The sequence below is a fragment of the Mesocricetus auratus genome, unplaced genomic scaffold (assembly GCF_017639785.1).
Source record: "Mesocricetus auratus isolate SY011 unplaced genomic scaffold, BCM_Maur_2.0 Super-Scaffold_100003, whole genome shotgun sequence".
Classification (NCBI taxonomy): domain Eukaryota; kingdom Metazoa; phylum Chordata; class Mammalia; order Rodentia; family Cricetidae; genus Mesocricetus; species Mesocricetus auratus.
In genome coordinates, this window is record NW_024429188.1 from 52237020 (window position 1) to 52257173 (window position 20154).

Genomic DNA, 20154 nt, shown 5'->3' on the forward strand with positions numbered 1-20154 from the left:
TAACAATAAGAGCATCTATTAATCATGGGTTTATAGTGATAAATTTTGATACTTACTGGCCTCTCCTGTTGGTTTTCTGTATTTCTAGCAATATTGTGTAACATTTAGGTTTGGGGATTGTCCTGAGTTTTATGTATGGCAAACTTTCTGTGTAAGATGTCAACTAAATGAAACATTAATTGAATCATATGCTCCATTACTTCTTTTGGTTAGAGATGGCATCTATAGTTATATTTATAATGTTCTAGTAAGCAGAACATGGAATCCCTGTCAAGTAGCATAGTTAAATTTAGAGAATTCTCAGATCCAAAACTGAGTTATAGAAGTTACCTTTAGCAATCTCTAAATTTACCTGCTAGGAATTGCACATTCTGCTTACTAAAAGATTGTAAGATTTGTACTTGCAAGGTTTATAACTCTGTATTACTATTATTTGATAAAATTTAAGCTGGGTGTGGTGCCATACACCTTCAACCCCAGCATTCATGTGGTAGGGAAGCAGGAAGATCACTGCAAGTTCCAGGCTAGTCATGCCCTACATAGTTGAGACCCTGTCTCAAGAAATCAAAAAACTTGAACATTTTCATGAAATCTGTAAAAATGTTCAAACTAGTATTAAGCCATTCAAATCCAAATTAATCTGAAATGTGATGTCTTAGCATGTCAGATCGAGACAGGGTTTCTCTGTGGCTTTGGAGGCTGTCCTGAAACTCGCTTGGTAGTCCAGGCTGGTCTTGAACTCACAGAGATCCGCCTGCCCTCTGCCTCCCGAGTGCTGGGATTAAAGGCGTGCGCCACCACCGCCCGGCTCCTACACCTTTTAACCTCCGAACTAGGACTCATTTATGATGAGGTAATGTCTGCTATGATTTGTTCCCTCTTGTGGGTAAATGATAGTTGTCAGCTGCTTGTAATACTTAATTTTTGTGCATGTTTGTTTTCACATTCACCCCAGTTCACATGAGGGTCAGAGGACAACTTGTGGGAATAGATTCTCATTTACCTGTAGGTCCTGGGGAATGAACTCAAGTTACCTGATTTGGCAGCAAGTATAGTATCTACTGACCCATCTTGTCCTTTGATGGATGATTTGAACACTACAATTACCATTAGTAGAAATGAAGCAGTAGTTACTTGGTTCTTGTCCCCACAATATTTTAACTTTGGTGCTTTCCTGTTACATGCACACAGGTTCTACCCTTTTGGGAATTGTCAGCTGTACCTCTAGCACCTTACTTGGAATTTTATTACCTGGAGTTGGGAAGTCACTAAATTAAATTCTGTTATGGTTGAAGAATTGAGACAATTTACCTCAGAAGCATTGCTAACCCTTTAATTTTTTTTTAGGGACTATAAAGTACTTCTAGATTACGGTGAATGCCATATAGTCCTGCTTTTAACTTTACTCTGAAATGGAATTGTCATGTATTTTTGGTTATTTAAATTCATTAAGCTTACCAAGTACAAAACACTGGTATTTTAAGAATACAGATGTTGCTCTTTTTGTTTTGTTTTTTGAGACAGGGTTTCTTTGTGTAGTCCTGGCTGTTCTGGAACTCGATCTGTAGACCAGGTTGACTCAAACTCAGAGATCACTTGCTTCTGCCTCCCCAGTGCGCCACCACAGCCTGCAGATGTTGCATTTTTATAGTTAAAAGATTTGTTCTTTCTGTGTGCCACTGCCTGGAGGTGCCAGTGGAGGCCAGAATAGAGTGTTGGATCCCTTGGGGCTGGAGTTAGGGGCACATTCGAGCCCTTTTGGGAAGTACTCTTAACCACAGGGCCACTCCAGCCCCAGATGTTTCCTTACCCTGGTGACTTCATTAAGAATATATTAATGTCATTGAAGATACTTAATATTTACTGAACTCCTAGCAAACCTAAAAGTTACTGAAGACATTGTCTTATGAAAGAAAGCACATGCAATATAATCATAAAAAGAATGTTAATATGCTTGAACATTCTTGGGCAGTAAAGAGGATGGAGGCAAAGATGACATTTTAGAATGAGGTGACGATCTAGATTAACTAGAGCAGTAGCTGACCTGCTATCCTGCTTCTCTAAAGCTTGTTTCCTGGCTCCTACCTACTATTGAGTGAATGTTGTTTAACCGTTCAACGACAATTGTATTGAGGGGAAAAATGAGTACCAAGTGGCCAAAGGTATCAATAATGGATAGTGATACTCTTTTTGTTTTCAAATGTCTTTAAATTTAACACCACATTGCACTTATAACTTGATGTTTGGGAACCTACTTTAAAGTCACCTTAGTTTCTTTAAAAGTTAGTTTTAAAATCATGTGTACATGTGCGTGGGGGTATGTGAACATTTGGGTGTTGGTGGCCTTGGAGCTCAGAAAAGGGTGTTGGGTCCCCTGGAGCTGTAGTTACAGGCAGTTTTGAACTATCCATTGTGGAAGTTGGAAACTGAATTTGGGTCCTTTACAAGAACAGTATGTGCTCTTAAACACTGAGCCATCACTCCAGTCCCCTATTATTTAAAATTTTAATTTTATTACATCTTTTTATTTGTGGGAGTTCTTTTCTTCCACCAGGGATGGAGCTCAGGTCAGTAGGTTTGGTGGGAATCATTTTTACCTGCAGGGGATTAAACTCAATTGTCAGCCACTAAGCTATACCTTCAACCCCATTGTATGATTTTTTAAAAAAGGAAATTGTGTGTGTGTGTGTGTCCACAGGCGTGCCCGCGCACAAGCTTGTACTACAGCATACATGTGGAGTTAGAGGGCAGTTTACAGCAGTCTGTCATTTGGGTGGTTTTATTTTTCTGCTTGTACATCTGTGCACCTCACGTGGGCAGTGCACTAGAAGGCCAGAAGAGGGCATTGGATTCCCTAGAACTGGAGTAAAAATTGCTGTGAACTACCATTAGTTCTCTGGAAGTCAGTGCTCTTAAATACTGAGCTATCTCTCCAGCCTGGAGACGGGGTTTTACTCTATAGCCTAGTCTGTCCAGGAACTCACTATGTAGCCCAGGCTGGTTTCAAGTCCTCATCCTCTTGCCTCATTCTTACCATCGCTGGGAATACAGGCCGGAGCCACCGTGTCAAACCAAGATGTTACTGCAAGTTCAGGATTATGATTTTTCCCGTCTGGAGTTAGTTTAGTAAGTAAACACAGTTTGCCAGGTCTACGATATTTTATGCTCGACAAGGATGAATTATAGAAGGTCTATGGCAAGCCCTTGCTGTTGTTCAAGAACTTTCTTCTTTTTTGGCTGAGTTTGTATTAGGCACTGGGGCTGGGAACCAAGGGGGACTGCAAGTGCCTAACCCACCTCTACCGAGGCTGCTTGCCGGCAGCAGGGGGCGAACGGAGCTCAAGGCGCGCGCGCGACGCGCGCTCCCTTTCACGTGACGTGGACCGTTTTCCCTTGTCGGCCCAGCTTCCGGGCTCCAGCATCACCCGGAAGTGGGGGCCGCGGAGGAGGGCGGGGCAAACGCTGCGGGCTGGGGAGGCTGGGGCTGGGACAGCCGTCGAGGGAGGAGCTGCCGCCGCTGGCGCCTAGACTCAGTGTGAGTGAGCACAGAGGCTGCTTGTGGGTAGATCGCTGCCTCCCTGCGGAGTTCCAGAGCTCTATCCCCATCGCTTGAAACCTAGGTGAGTCCCACAGCGGCTTCCCGTCGGCGACTTAACTAGGGGGGCCGTTTTGTCAGTTTTTCTACTGTCTAGAGTAGTGAGAAGGTCACTACGCTTAAGCTGGGGCAGTATCTAAACTTCACAACTCACCTATTAGGCTTTACACTCCCAATCCGGACAGAGAAGGAAGGTTGGGTCCTGATTTTTTGTCACTTTGTTGTGCTCTCCTGGAGAGAGTATTCTGACCATCTGTGGCCTGTGTTAGTTAATTTTGGACACTAGGTCTGTCCGCACTGGACTTCTTGTGGACTGGGATCTTTTCTTAGTGACATTTCTTTCTACTTTAGAAACTGAGGTTCTGAAGATCATCACTGACTAAATAGTTTTCGAAAACAGGCATTTTTATTTGGCTTCTTGTCAAGCTCGAGGAGCTAAACGGAGAGTCGTCACCCCTTCGTTTTGTTCTTTGTGCCATCCCTCTCCCACCCTAGGACGCCTTTCTGAGGCCCTTCCTCTGTCTCCTTTCTCCTCTTCCTCTTCCTCCCCCTTCTCGGTGCTGGGGGTTGAATTCAGTGTCTACAACATGCTGGGTTGCATCTTACTTTTGAAAATTTTGTTGCCGAGGTTATTTTAAACTCGGACAACACTCATGATTTTTTTACAAGCCAATATTTTCCTAGGATCTGAACTTTGTTTTAATTATAGCCTCATTATTTAGTAATAAGACTTTGTATTGAGACAGCATTGCAGAACATTGAATTAGGTGATACTGCGGTGTGAGGCATGGGGTGATGCCAGATTGGGACAGTTCCTGGACTCAAAAGAGTTTGCAATCAATTGAGTCCAATCCAGCTATGAAGTCCGCGGGTTCTCGGAGCCCCACTAATTGGGTAAACAACTTAGGTTGTTTATACCATCCTTTTAATGAAAGATTATTTTCAATAGCAATTTTAGTTTTTTAATTTCAAACTTTCTTGCATCTATAGTAATCACATAAAGGCTTTATTGTTGTTGTACTTGACTTTCCTGCAGTGGAGTAGGAAAGAAACGCACAATCACCTAGTCACTTAAAATCTCAGTAACATATATTACAACCAGGAAGTGTTATAGAGTATATGGAAAGACACATTTGAGCTGAGTCTGGAAAAGTGGATAACACTTAGCTCTGTAGGGATGGAATAGTCCAGGCACAAAAATACTGGTAAGATCACACTGTACATCTCTATTTCTAACAACCGCCCTTTCAAGATTTCAAGAGGGGAAAAAAAGAGTAAGGGATAAGGAGGTGGTTAGGAGGTAGAATGTTGCCTTCCCATGGACAAGGCCCTGGGTTCTATCCCTGGCACCTTGAAAAAAGCTAAAATACAAAAGAAGTCATATAGAATTAATTGTTAATCTATAAAAGCCTCCATGCAGAAAAATAGAAATGATAAACATAATATGAGGTTTAATGGTAATGTAATTCCAAATTTAAACGACACAAAAGCAGGTAGGCATGGTTTGTATGTGGGAGCAAGCCTTGCCTTCCCCTTGTTATGTTTCTTTGTTGAGCTCAACCTTTTTTTTTTTTTTTTTTGGTTTTTCGAGACAGGGTTTCTCTGTATTGTTTTGGAGGCTGTCCTGGAACTTGCTATGTAGACCAGACTGACCTCGAACTCACAGAGATCTGCCTGCTTCTGCCTCCCAAGTTCTGGGATTAAAGGTGTGCGTCACCAACACCCGGCGAGCTCAATCATTTTTAATTCTGATTATTGTGACTTAATTTGCAATAACTTAAAAAAAATATTGCCAGCTGGGTGTGGTGGCAAATACCTTTGATCCCAGCATTCAGGAATCAAAGCAGAGGCCAATGGATCTCTAAGTTCAAGGCAAGCCTGGTCTACAGATCAAGTTCTAGAACAGACAGGATTACACAGAGAAACTCTGTCTCTGAAAACCATATATGTATATTTGACATCAAGTAACATTTTTTAAAACAATTCCAATTTCCCCTCAAGGAATCCTTGCATTTCTCCTCCAAATTGATTTCTGTCCTCATCTTGATAATGTAACAGAAACTCTTCACACCAGTGTTAGATCTTGATTTGTGGTCCCAAGCCAATGTTAAACACGATTTTTCCTGAATGATAGGTGAGCATCTTTTTTCTCACTACAGAAGACTGCTTTCTTTGGAAAAAAAAGCATGAAAAAGCAGTAAAAATTGTTTTGGGATAAGGAAGAGGAGGTAGTGATGGAGGGAGAAAGAGGAGATAAAGTGGAGAAGAAATGGAGAGAGCTTCAGTATATCACAGGTAACACATTGTAACCTATGTTCCTGTGAGGGCTCTGAAAGCAATACATTCCTTTTTTAAAAGTATAACTTCCTTGTTAGATTTTCTGATTTTATCTATATACTGTATTCACATTTTCTTGACAAATTAAAACTAATGAATTAAAATTTTTGACATTACAGAGAATGAAAATGTATTAATTTTCCAGTTAGGGAAGTAAATTGTAGAGAGTTACTTGTCTGAGCTGATACATTCCCTAGCATAGATGAAAATAATATTTACAAAAAAGACAATATGTGCTGTTTTCTCCTAAAATCATCTTTTTCTATCTATGTTAAAGGAGCAGGCCAGGCTTTCCAAGTACTTTTGTTCTTAAAATTTTTTTGAGACCCATTCTCTCATTATGTAGCCTTGGCTTTCCTGGAACTTACTGTATAGACCAGGCTGATCTTGAACTCACAGATTCATCTGTATTTGCATTTAAAGGCAGGCAACACCATGCTTGGAAAAAATGTGTGTGTGTGTGTGTGTGTGTGTGTGTGTGTGTGTGTGTGTGTGTGTGTGTGTGTGTGTTCTTTGAAACCAGGAGAATGTGTCTGATGCCTGGATCTGAAGTTACAAGAGATTGTGAATATCTTGCCACTGGTGCTGGAACCTGAATTTGGCTCAGTAAGTGGTGATCCATCTCTCCAGGCATTTTTTGTCTTTTGAGATAGGGTTTCTATGTATGAAACCTTAACTGGCCTGGAGTTTGCTATCTAGATTAGGCTAGCTTTAAATTTGGCAGTGATTTTCGACTATACCTCCCTGAGTTGTTAGGATTGTATGTATCACCATGACTTTTTAAAAAAGAACATTCTGTTTTGATTAGCATCCTGTCAGAAAAGTGTTATTTTTAAACATTTTATCTATTCATTTTTGTACATGTGCATATGTATGTGGGTGTGTGTATGCAACAGCTCATATGTGGAGGTCAGAGGACAACTTGGAGGACTCAAGCCTCTCCATCGATTATGTGGGTGCTAGAGATTGAATTCAGGTTATCAGGCTTGGTGGCAGGCACCCTTACCAGCAGGCCATCTTTGCTAGTCTGTTATTTTCTGTTCTATTTTAGACAGTGTCTCATGTAGCCCAGGCTGGACTTGGACTCCTGCTTCTCTTGCTTCCATCTTCCAAGTAATGGGATAATAGATGCCAATGTTTTGTTATTTAAGGGGAATATTTCCTAGGACTTAAGTAAAAATACAAATGAGGCAGATAGCTTGTAAACATGACTAGAGTGTTTCAGTTCAAACTACCATTCTGACGATTGTAATTCTTTTACTTCTTGATCTCAGTCTGTAGGTTGCCATAATGTGATATAACTTAGTTCTGGGTGTGCTGGTATATGCTTGCTTCATTTCCAGCACTTGAGAGGCCAAGTCAGAAATATTAGGAGTTTGAGACCAGCCTGGGCTACATAGCAAGACCTAGTCTCAAAGAAACAAACCAACAAGGAAACCTTGCATGCTTAACTTATTGCGGTAATATTTATTTAGAATGTGTGTCATTACAGAGTAGGTTCTGTGTTTTTGGTTTCATAAATATGTTCCTATGTTGTCCAGCAGTGTCAGCAAATTGATTTCCTCATTTCATGAGTTCAAATATGATGGACCACACAGATTTTCACAAATACTTCTTTTCTTGATAGAAATGAGGATAAAATATCCCAATTTGGGGGGCTAGAGAGATGGCTCAGTGGTTAAGAGCACTTACTGTTCTTCCAGAGGACCCGGGTTCAATTCCCAGCACCCACATGGCAGCTCACAACTGTCTGTATCTCTAGTTGCAGGTGATCTGATACTTTCACCCCAATGCATATAAAGGTTAAATAAAATTATTTTAAAAATTCCAATTTTGAACTGATTATGTGGACATTATTACATGTTGTCTGATTGCTTGGAATTGTGCAGCAATGTGTAGAGCATTTGAAAAATTTACTAATTTTTACTGTACCTATTATAGAAGTGCAGTTTTTCACATGTATAATCAAAAGGGCATTTAAATGGATTACTTCACATGCAGGAATATTTTTTTTAGCCTGGCTATTTACACTTGCTGATTTTGTTTATAAAAAGGGCGTGTTTGCTGTATGCTGTTGTGAATGCTGCTGCTCTTGCATGTGCAGTTGATGTCACAACTGAAGCAGGCAGGGCAGGAAAAGACTTGAGTCACATCCCTCTTCCATTCTCGGTGGACAGTTTGCAGAGCTCTGTGTGCCTCTTGGCATTAGAAAGAAAATCATTTCTCATTTCTGTTCTCTGTCTCTGTCTCTGTCTCTCGTGTTTTGGTGGTGAATATTGAGTCAAGTCTTCAGGTACATACTAACCAAGTACTTTCCCATTAAGTTATATGGTCCTTCTCTCCTTCCTCTTTGCTTTTTTTTAAAATAAGAATCTAAATTTTATTTACTTATGTATGTGTGCATACATGTATGCAGTGCTAGGAATATGTACATCCTAGACGAAAGCACTACCACCAAGCTACATCCCCAATATTTTTGAGACAGTCTCACTATGTAACCTCAGCTAGCCTGGAAGTCACTATATATCCCTGGCTGGCCTTGAATGTGTAATCGTTTTTCCTTAGCATCCCAAATACTAAGATTAAAGGCCTGCATCACCATGCGTAGCTGGGTTCTGCTTTCTTGGGTTTTCATCTGATATGTGCTACATGCTGCTCAGGGGAAAGAAAATTGAAAGGGCTATTAAGAGCTGAAAAACCATCAAAAGATCAGAATAGAGAAAAAGAACTGAAAAGTTGACAGCCCCCTCTAAAAAAGTTCTCAGAACTTTGTGGGAGAAATTTGTAGTTATTAGTGTGATAAAGTTTCTTAAAAGTAGCTCTTAAGGGCTTTGGGTGTAGCTCAATCATAGAGCATGTGCTTAACATGTGAGGAGGATTCCTGCTTTCAATCCTTGGCACACAGAGGACTTGACGTTACAGCTAACCATATAGTTATAAAGAGCTCAGTTGTTAAGAGTTCCAAGCCTGCGTGATCTTCTTTGTGGTAGAATAATGGAAGGTATCTTAACATTTGTTTGGAGACAGGATCTCATTAACTGGTCCAGATGGTCCTGGAGCTCACTGTGTAACTCAGGCTGACCTCAAACTTTAGATTCTCCTGGACTTACCTCCAGATTTCTGGAATTATGGGCATGTGCTGTCACTACTATGCTTGGCATCTCTAATTTTTTGGTTGATAAAATCATTTGCTCTAAAGATGATGGTAATATTGATTCTTTCTCCTTTTTTGTGTTGCTAAATATATAACTTATTTTATGTGAGACAAATACTCGCCCTCTGAACTCCAACTCTAGTAGAATTCTTATTTGTAATAATAAATTAGTATTAATTCAACTCTATATTAACCATTAGCAGTATATTAGTAAGCATAAAGCAAGTTTAGGGTATAATTATTAATATAGTACTAAAATAGTAACATTAGTGTCATTTGAATATAGCCCATTTCATTTTGACCAAAAATGTTTTCTGATATTTTACTTCCTTCATAAAAATTATTTCATTTTTGTTTTTATGTGTTTGTATGTGTGTTCTTGCACATGTATGTGCATGCCACATGTGTTTAGACACTTGTGAAGTTCAAAAGGCATGGGTTCCCTTGGAGCTGGAGTTATAGAGTTATGAATTTTCTGATATGAATACTAGGAACCAAATTTTGGTCCTCTGGAAGAATTACAGTGCTTGCATGTAACTGCCTAGCTATCTCTTTAGACATCTCTTTTTAAAATATATATTTATTTCCGGGGGGGTGGTTGATAGCCTACACCTTTAATTCCAACACTCTGGAGGCAAGGGCAGTCAGATCTCTGTGAGTTTGAGGCCAGCCTGGTCTACAGAGCAAGTTCTAGGACAGCCAGGGCTATACAGAGAAAGTCTGTCTCAAAAAACAACAAAAAATTAATTTTATATTTATTTATATATTTTTTGGTTTTACGAGACGGGGTTTCTCTGTATTGTTTTGGAGTTTGTCGGTCCAGCCCGGCCTCGAACTCACAGAGATCCGCCTGCCTCTGCCTCCCGAGTGCTGGGATTAAAGGCGTACGCCACCACCCCCGGCTTATTTTTATTTATGTGTGTATGTGCACATGTATGCAGGTTCCTGAGGAGGTCTGGAAAAGGCATAGGAGCCCATGGAGCTGTATTTACAGGTTGTTGTGAGCCTCCAGATTTGGGTTCTGGGAACTGAGCTCTGGTCCTCTATAAGAGCAGTATGAACTCTTAACTACATACATAGCTCTTTTTTTTCCCTTTGAGAAAGGGTTTTACTCCAAGCCTAGGTTTCTTGGCACTTACTATGTAGTCTGCTTCAGCTCCTAACTGTTGGGATTGCAGGTTACCACACATACATTTTGTTTGGAGATTGGTTCTCCTGTAGTCCAGAATGGTTTGAATTTAGTATGTTTAGTATGTAGCCAAAGCTGACCTTGAACTCCTAATCTTCCTGCCTCTGCTTCTGCAATGCTTCGATTATAGACAAATCATCAATCCTAGCTTCCCATTTCACTGTAAATTCAGCTATCTATTTTTTTTTTTTGGTTTTTCGAGACAGGGTTTCTCTGTGGCTTTGGAGGCTGTCCTGGAAGTCACTTTGTAGACCAGGCTGGTCTCCAACTCACAGAGATCCGCCTGCCTCTGCCTCCCGAGTGCTGGGATTAAAGGCGTGCGCCACCAACGCCCGGCTTCAGCTATCTATTAAGTTTTAGTTCCAATTTATAGCCACGATATTCCACCCTCCCCCCCCCCCCACAGGATTTCTCTGTGTACTTCTGGCTACAGCCACAATATCTTGATAGTTTTTAATCACAATTATAAATATATTGTATATCAATTATATATCTTCAATATTTTCCATTTAGAGCACATATATTTCTAGTTGGGACTATTAATTTGGGTCATGAAAACCATGTAGCCTTCAGTTATTTTTTTCTTTTGTTTTTTTGATAATGAGTTTTACTTTGTAGTCCATGGTAGCTTAGAACTCACTGTGTACAAAATGGCCTTGAATTCAGTAGCGGCTTGTACTTACATTGTACTTAGACCTCACTTTTTAAATGGTTTTAAAGCCTTAAATCCACTGATTGGTGGTTGCTAATAGGAGATTTATTTTTTTACATTGTACAATTTGACATTTAGTGCAAAAGTCTCATTAGAATTGTCTAAGAGTTTGTTCACAGTGATTATTAAGAACATAACCCACAAATTCCCATATCTTGACTCTAGAATATGTGCTAAGTCATAGGATCTTGAATCTTTTGTGTATTTTTTGAGACAGATTCTCAGTGTGTAGGCTGGATTAGCCTTAAACTTGGACTTCTGCTACCTTAACCTTCCCAGTGCTGGGATGATAGGCACATGCCATCGTGGATTTGCAGTTATTTTTATACGTGTAAGCAATAAGGACTAGAATAGCTTGGTTTGAAAAAGAAATCTCACACTTTGTTGTTTGTACTTGGGTAGGGGTCTTTTTTTAGGTTCTGAGGATGAATCATGGCCTTTGTACATGATAGGCAAACTCTGTACCACTGGACTAAATAACCAGCCCAAGATTTGATATCTGTTATAGGGGCAGATTCTATTTCCAGACACAGCATGTGGATAAATTGGGATTTAAAAGCACTCAATCTTGGATTCAAAGTCTATGCTCTTACTTAACATAAAGGAATTGTAGTTTTGGTGTCATTTTTATTTTGAGACTATAGTTTTGCTGTATTGTTTAGGCTTATCCCAAACTTCTCAGTTCATGCAATTTTCCCACTTCAGCTTTCCAAGTACCTGTCAGGTACCCCCCACTATGCCCAGTTTAGATTTACTTATTTTTATTTACTTTTATTGAGACAAAGTCTTACTATATAGCCTAGACTGATTTGAAAATACACAGGTAAACCAAGAATGCTTGTGCAGTCCTATAATACTATAGAGGCAAGAGGATCAAGAGTTCAGTCCCATGTTGTGGCAAGATTGAGGCCAGCATATGGGATATGAGACTATCTCAAAAACAAAACAAAACACAAAAATAAAAACCACCCAAAACAAAATACTCTACATAGATAAGAACTGAATGTGGCAGCTCACACTCATAATCCTATCATTTAGAGGGCTGAGGTAGGAGGATTGCCTGAGTTTGGGGCAAACTTGAACTAAATAATGAATTGCAGACTACCCTAAGCTACAGAGGCTCTTCAGGAAAATTGTGATAGCTCAAATTAATTTCCAAACTAAGGACCTGTAGTTTCCTTACTCCTGGTATAAGTAACAATTTAAGGCATATCCTCACCCTTCTTCACATTTGTAAAATGGGGACAATAACAGTACCTGTCTCCTAGAGTTGGTAATGAGTTAACACTATATACATATAATGCTTGAAGAACAGTGCCTGGAACAAGGTGGTGGTGGTGCTCAGTACTCATGCAGCAGAGCCAGGCGGATCTCTATGAGGCCTACCGGGGCTACACAGAAACCCTGTCTCAGAAAAACCAAAACCAAAGCCAAAAAAGGAAGAGCACTTGGCATGAAGTAAACATACAATAAATTTCGGTTACTACTCCTATTATTTTAATGCTATTTATTATAAAAATAATTTTAGCAACCTGTGTAGTAAGATTATAAATTATAGTTCTGCTCTACTATCAATTTGGTAGACTGTAGGAGCTGTATGTTAATCAGTACCCACAAGCAATAATTAATTTCTGCGTTATGCCACAGAAAAGGGAAAACAGATATTGGGAGGGCCCAGGAGCCAACAGTACACCTACTATTTGAACATGCATCTTGGAACTCATGCTAACAAGCAGATGAAATCACCACGATGCAGTCACTCTCTTTCCCTCCCAAGAAAACCTGTAACAATATGCTTGTGTAATCAGCAAGCCACAAACTCCGGGGCATCGAGATTTTCCAGATTCTTCTCCTAATTGCCAAATGCTCTATCACAGTTCTGCTTAAGGAGTTTTGAAATAGAAAATGTGAGCAAGTGAAGAGGCCTGGACATCTCTAACCCAGTGTGCAAAAATAACTATTCTTACAAAGTTGCTGTAGGTAGGATTCTCGCGCAGTACATCCGTATGCTAGTGTTTATGGTGTGCTTCCTGTGTATCCAGTTTTACTTATACCCTATGAGATATGCAGAGATTTGCAAGGGGTCTGGGCTCTAATGGAGCCTAGCCAGGGAAAGAAGTCAAATGCAGAGAAATTAGGTATTAGGCTGTGATAGTAGTTCTGAGGTTTTTGACATTACTAAAGAAAGTGAGTGGGAGTGTTTGACATGCATGTTCATAGTGGAGGTGGGACTCCAGTTCCTTTACTTATTTAACAATGATTTTTTAAACCAACTAGCCATCCTGCTCACTAGGGATATGCTAGTGAACACATGGACAATCCTATCAATAGACTTTATAGATTAGTCAGTGATAGGTTCTAAATATGATAAAGACAACATTCTAGATGAAGAGACAGAAAAGAATGAGATCAAATAGTGTGTGGCTTTCAGTGAAGGACTTGCCAGGCTGTAATGGGGACTTTATGTCAATGCAAAGCATTGAAAGTGAAGGCTTTGGGCATTGTTTAAGTATGTCGAACCAGTGTTTCAGAGAGGCTGAGCAGTGTGGATTTTGGAGTCATACTGGTTTGGTTTGGTCTTATCTCTGATTTGTTTTCCAAGTTTAAAATTTTGTTGTAAATTTTCTCAAGGACAAACTTCATAGACATGATGTTTTTATCAAGTGACTGGGCTCATTAACCTTAGGACCAAATGGCATTAGACAGGCTAATCAGTATGTACATGAAGTGCCAGTGAGGTGTCTTAGAGATCAGGATCAACAGAAGGAAACTAGGTGGGGAAAGAAAAAGATCTATACTGTGTAATAGTTGTTAGGGTGCCCAATGTTTTCAAGCAAAACAGTACATTTGATTAGTCTGTCTGCCTGCCTGCCTCCTTTCCTTCCTTTCAATCTCTCTCTTTATTTTTTTTGGAGAAAGGTTTTCATAAATTCATGCTAGTTTCAAACTAGCTATGTAGCTGAAAATTACAGTGAACTCCTGATCCTTCTGCCTCCACCACCTGAGTGCTGAAGAGCAGGCATGTACCACCATGGCTGGTTTATACACTGTTAGAAATTGAAATCAAGCCGGTGGTGGTGGCGGCACATGCCTGTAATCCCGGCACTGGTCTGTAGAGCTAGTTCTAAGACAGCTAGGGCATTACACAGAGAAATCCTGTTTCAAAAAAAAAAAAAGAGAGAAAGTGAATCCAAGGTTACATACACACACACACACACACACACACACACACACACACACACACACACACCCCTAGCCCTAGCCTTGTTTCCCCCCCCCCTTTCTGAGAGAGGATCTTTTTATATAGCCGAGGCTGACCTCAAACTCCCTGTGTAGCTTAGGGTAGCCTCAAACATGTAGCCCAGTCTGGCCTTGAATTTGCTATGCTATGGCCTCTGCCTCCTAAATGCTAGGATTATAGGTGTGTGTCACTGCACCCAGCCCTAGCTTTGGTTTCTGACTGTGATTCTGCAATAGTGTGTTTCCCTTTCCCAAATATGAAGAGGAACAACTACAACTACTTGACCCATCCATTTGAGACCTACCAGTAGTTTACCATGTCTTGTAAATTTTTGTGACTCTGGGGTTGTAGCCCAGGCACTTACCCAAGCTAGACCAGCTGTCTGCCACTGAGATACACCCATAGCTCTGGAAATGCAGATTATGTTCTGCGTTTGAAGCATGTGGTAATTTTAGATTATCTTTCATAATTGAAGCAACTGGCCATACCAGTTGCGTCTTGGTTTTCTGTTGCTCCTAAACACAACTTGGGTAGAGGTTTCTGAAGCAAGAACTGCTTGTAACCTATGTTTGTTTCCCCTTAGTTTACAGCAGGAGTGGATTGCCACATGAATGCCTGTCATGACCTGTGTTTTCTCTCTTTTTACCTTTGGATTTGATGTGTTATCATGTTCTAGAAAGGTTTGGTACTTCTGTTCTTGAACTTTTTAGTTCTTTTTCTCTTTCTACTAAACAGGTAGAAATGATGACATAAGATCACTTTGTTAGCAGGGCGGTGGTGGCGCAGGCCTTTAATCCCAGCACTCGTGAGGCAGAGGCAGGCGAATCTCTGTGACTTCAAGACCAGCCTGGTCTGTAAGAGCTGGTTCCAGGACAGCCTCCAAAGCTACACAGGGAAATCCTGTCTCGAAAAACCAAAAAAAAATCACTTTGTTGAAGTCCCATCTTTGTTATGATGATCTTTAATATTTTAATTCTTTGAGTTTTTCTTTTGATACAGGGTCTCCCTGTGTAACTCTGACTTGCTGTTCAGTCCAAAGTGGTCTTGAACTTTTGGTAATTCTTATAAGTCTGTCTCCCAAGTACTGGGTTTATAGATAATTGAGCAGTAACACATGGGAAAAAGTAGCTTTAGGGCTGGTTTTGTTTTTGTTTTTGACACAGATAGCCTAGGCTTGCCTCACACTCACCAAGTAGACCAGACTAGCCAAGAACTCACAACAATCCTCCTGCCTCAGTCTCTTGAGTACTGGGATCATAGTTGTGAGACACCTTTAGTATAAGGAGGAGCTGCTTCTTTGTTTTTTTTTAAGCAGAGTAAACATAGGTTTATTGAGAAAACATGAGGAAGCTGTCCTGAAAGGAAGAGGGATTACCAGGGAGAAATACTCAACTTCTTAAAAAAAATTTAAACATATTTGTATGTGTGCATGCATCATGTTGTGAAGGTCAGAGAACACCTTAGAAGAATCAGTTCTACCGTGTGGGCATCTGGGATCAAATTCAGGTCATCAGGCTTGATGAGAAGAAGTGCCTTTACTCGAGGACCCATCCTAGCTGCTTTTTATTTTGGCATCCTGAGGTCAGGGCAGGCTCTGCTAGTGTGATCCTGAGAGGGAGTTGTTTACTTCATTATTTTATCTCACTGAGAATCCATCCCATCTAGGCCATATGACAGAAAGGGGATAGATAGATCAGAGAGGAGAAGACGTTTTGGAACCAGTTTGGAGTGTCAGGAGTTGTTTTCTCGATGTGCCAGTAGATCCTGATCTGCAAGTTTGAGACACCCTACTTTATTTCATCTCAGGCTGTTGTGCTGCATGAACCCACAGGACATGGAATTATGCAATGTTGAGCCTGAAAGCTGCCCAAGCCATTCTTCTCCCTTCAGTCAGTTTACCTACTGTGTACAGACAAGGAGTCCCACCTAGTTCACAATTCGAATCCTTTCATTTCCCACCTTAAGGTTCTTATTTTTTGAGACAAGGTTTCTCTGTAACAGGCCTGGCTAATCTAGAACCGGCTTTGTAGTTAAGACTCCTTTTTAACCCAACAAACAAACTTTAGATATTTCTGTATTTCAAGAAATTATGTCAGTTTTCTTGCTCTATTTAGTGTGTACTCATTTTAAAATGACAGAACCTGCTCTAACATATAGGTTATGAATATCAAGTAAAATAATAGTATGTGCAATACTTTGTAGGTAGATCATAGTATGTGGTGCAAGGGTGAACTAATACACACCTTGAATCTGTTGTGTAGTAGTGGAAGGGGCACTGAATTTCAGCTGAGTCTGGGGTTTTTCAGATCTGCTACTGACATACTGTGATCTTGGACAAATTAGTTGGTTTCTCCTAGCCTTAGTTTTCTTATCTGTAAGTGAAAATTAATAATGTCACCCCATCTATTGGGAAAGTTGTAGGGTTTTCAAAAATATTTATTCTTCTCTCATACAATACGCCCCTACCCGAAGCTCCTCCTACCTCCACTCCTCCCAGTCTCCTCCCTCCTCTCTCCCAGATCCACCTCCTCCTCCATTTCCCTTCAGAAAAGGACAGGCCTCCCAGTGATACCAACCAAACACAGGCATAACAAGATACAATAAGACCAGGTAGGAACCCTCATATCAATGCTAGAGGAGACAACCCAGTAGGAGACAAGGGGTCCCAAAAGCAGGCAGAAGACTCAGAGTCACCCCCACTCCCACTGTTAGGAGTCCCACAAGAACACCAAGCTGCAAAAACCACAGTGTGTACCTAGAGGGCCTAGTGCAGACCCATGCATGCTTGTAATTGACATTCAATCTCTGTGAACACTGTGAGCTCTGCTTTGTTGATTCTGTGGACCGTGCTCTCCCCTTGTCCTCGTACCCGCTGGCTCCACAATTCCTCCTTCCCCTCCTCCTTGGGGTTCCCTGAGTTCCAAGGGGAGGAACTGGACATCTCCAACGTGCTTTCTCTTTCTGCTGTGGGTCTCTTCATCCATTCCAAGTAGCTGCCAGGGCAGCCTCTCTGATGACAAATAGACTAGGCACCTATCTATAAGTATAGCAGAACCTCATTCAGAAACACTTCATTGTTTGTTGTTGCGTGTGTATGGTGCCAGTTGTGTATGGTTCTACCCTAGGACTCTGTATTTTTGTTATGTTTTGTTTTTTTGTTTTTCTAGATGGGGTTTCTGTGTATAGCTCTATGCTTTCTTGGAACTTGTTTTGTAGACCAGGTTGGTCTAGGAGACAAAGATCCTCCTGCTTCCTCTGCCTACTGAGTCCTGGGATTAAAGGCACACTATACCACCACCTAGCAAAGCCCCCATTTTTATTATGTGTGTGTGTGAGTGTGTGTTGGGTGTATACACTTAAATAGAGCAAGAAAATTGATACAACTTTTTGAAATACTCATGGCCACATTCAGTCAATTACCAAGTCTGGTGTCTAGTTCTTAATATTTGTCATATTTATCTACTTTTCCCTATCTTCATTTAGTCCCTGATCTGCTTTTCCTTTCTGAGCAATAGCATTTAAAAAAATTGTGGCAAATGTGTGTAGTGAAATGTACTGTTATAACCATTGTTTAAATTTTTAATCTTTTGAGACAGGATCTTACTTTACATTCTGTCCTTCCACCTCTATGTGGCTTGGGGCATTGAACTCTGGTTTTCAGGCTTGTGCTTTACCCAGTAGCCATCAAACAATCCTTATTTTATATAAAAATGAACCCAAAGTTCAAGAGTAGCAAATGTGTTTGTGCTGAGAGAAGCTATAAGTGCATCTTTTAATAGGAAAATTGAAAACTCAGCTTGCCAAAGGGGAAAAAGTAATGACTGTCTTGAACTTATTAAGAGCTGTGTTAAGGGGCTGTAGAAGACAGCTCAGTGGTACAGAGTACTGGATGCTCCTTCGAAGGACCTAAGTTTGATTCCCAACACTTGCACAGTAACTCACAGCCATCTGTAACCCCAGCTCTCGGGGATCTGATGCTCAGGTAAAGAAAAATAAATTCAGTTTTCTATTTTTTTGAGGTAGGATTTCTCTGTGTAGCTTTGGAGCCTGCTTTGGAACTCTTTAGACCAGGCTGGCCTCGAACTCACAGAAATCTGCCTGCCTTTGCCTCCCAAGTACTAGGATTAAAGGCATGCATCACCAGCGCCTTGCTCAATTTTTTAAGATATATAAAAAGTATATTAAGAGAGAAATGTTTTTTGGTGTGTGAAACTGTAAAGACAAAAATCCAGCTCCTTTTTATTTAGTATTTTAAACTAAATAAAATGCTTTATCTGTATGTACATCTGTATACCAGAAAAATGGCATTAGATCTCATGAAACTACAGTTTTGAGCCACCATGTGGGTGCTGGGAACTGAACCAGGACCTTTGGAAGAGCAGGTAAACATTACTGTTCACAATAGCCACAAATAATATAAAATATCTTTGGGTAGCTCTAAGCAAGCAAAATACCTATATGACAATAACATCATATCACTTTCAAAGGGAAGTGTTAGCAGTGAGAAAACATGCAGAATTAGTTTTTAACTGGAAGTTGTTAGTCAGTTTAGCCTATCTATATGTGTATATTTGTCTACGTGTACATATGCATGTATAGGTATTGTAGTATTCAACAAAGATGGAAAGAACAGTCACACTACAAAAGTACTTTACACATTTATTTCAGTCCAGGCTTTGTAGGATATGTCTGTATTCTCAGCACTGTGGAGGCTGAGGTGGAAGGATTGTGACTTCTAGTCCTATCTGGACTACAGACTGTGACCCTGTCTCAAAAAAGTCAAAACAAAACAAAAAAAGACTTCAAGTATTTAATAGAACACAGTAGAACAACATTTAAAATTTAGTTGTAACTTTATTCACCCACAGGGTTTTAGAATTCAAAATGTCCATCCCAGGGCTGGAGCTCTGAATCTGATTGCCTGCACAACAAAAAAGGGTGACAACAACTCATCCATCCTTCAAAGCACACTGACTAAAGGCTGGAAGTGACTTTGTGAAAACTGCTTAGCCAAAATGGGTGAATTAGCTTTCTTATATATAGGTCAGGTATATCTTTTACTCTGCTCAGGCTGCTTTTCTATAGATTCCAGCTGATTTAAGTAGAATTAGTTTTGTGAGACGATAAAGTTCATGCTGGTATTTTCTGAATGAAAAAAAAGGAAAAGGAAAGAACATGACTGCTCCTAGGTATGGTGTAGGAGGTTTGTTGTAGATAAAAGAGAGAGTGTAGGTAGTGGCAGGGACAGGGACATCTGGGAGAGTCCAAGCCATGACCCTGAGGAGATGGGGGGAGAGTGGCAACGGCATGGAGAAGGGAGGGGAACCAGGTGCAGCAGCCAGGAGGCCCAAAATATAAAGAGAGTAGGTAACCAAAATGTCTGGATTATATGGGGGAAGAGCAACCCCGCCTCCTGAGCTAGAGAGTTTGGGATAGGGGTGGGGTATGCCAATCAGGAGGGCCCTGTTACAGTTAGGGGCTGAGGGGTGTAGGGAGAACCTGGCAGCCAGGTCCACTTTGATATGCTAAATAGGCACATCAGTCATTTGTCCAGATTTAAAGCCTTACACTTTTAAACTACCAAATCACACAGAATTCAGGAGCAGATTCTGGACAGAACATTCTCCCTGTAAATCACGATGAATTTTACTTTCTTTCTTTTTAAGTGTTAGAGGTTGAACACCATGGACATGCTAGGCACTTCCACCCTGAATATGCACTTGAAGTAGCCAAAATATTAAACATTACTGTTAGTGACAATTTGGCTTGATTCACCGCATCCTGGGTTTCTCTAGCTGTCCTGGAATGCACTCTGTAGACCAGGCTAGCCTCGAACACAGAGATCCTCCTGCCCCTGCCTACCAGGTGCTGAGATTAAAGGTGTGTCTGGCATTTGATTTCTTTTTTTTTAAATAGGATTTTCTGT

At 40.5% G+C, this 20154-nt stretch overlaps 1 protein-coding gene across 1 annotated transcript in view; it reads left to right on the forward strand.

Moving 5' to 3' along the window:
* Positions 1 to 3479: 3479 nt before the first annotated feature.
* The window catches only part of Atp7a (ATPase copper transporting alpha), a 110647-nt gene continuing 93972 nt past the window's right edge, over positions 3480 to 20154 (forward strand). The window contains exon 1 of the mRNA XM_040744317.1: positions 3480 to 3620. The gene's annotated coding sequence lies outside the window, so the exon portion shown is untranslated. The remainder of the gene's footprint in view (positions 3621 to 20154) is intronic.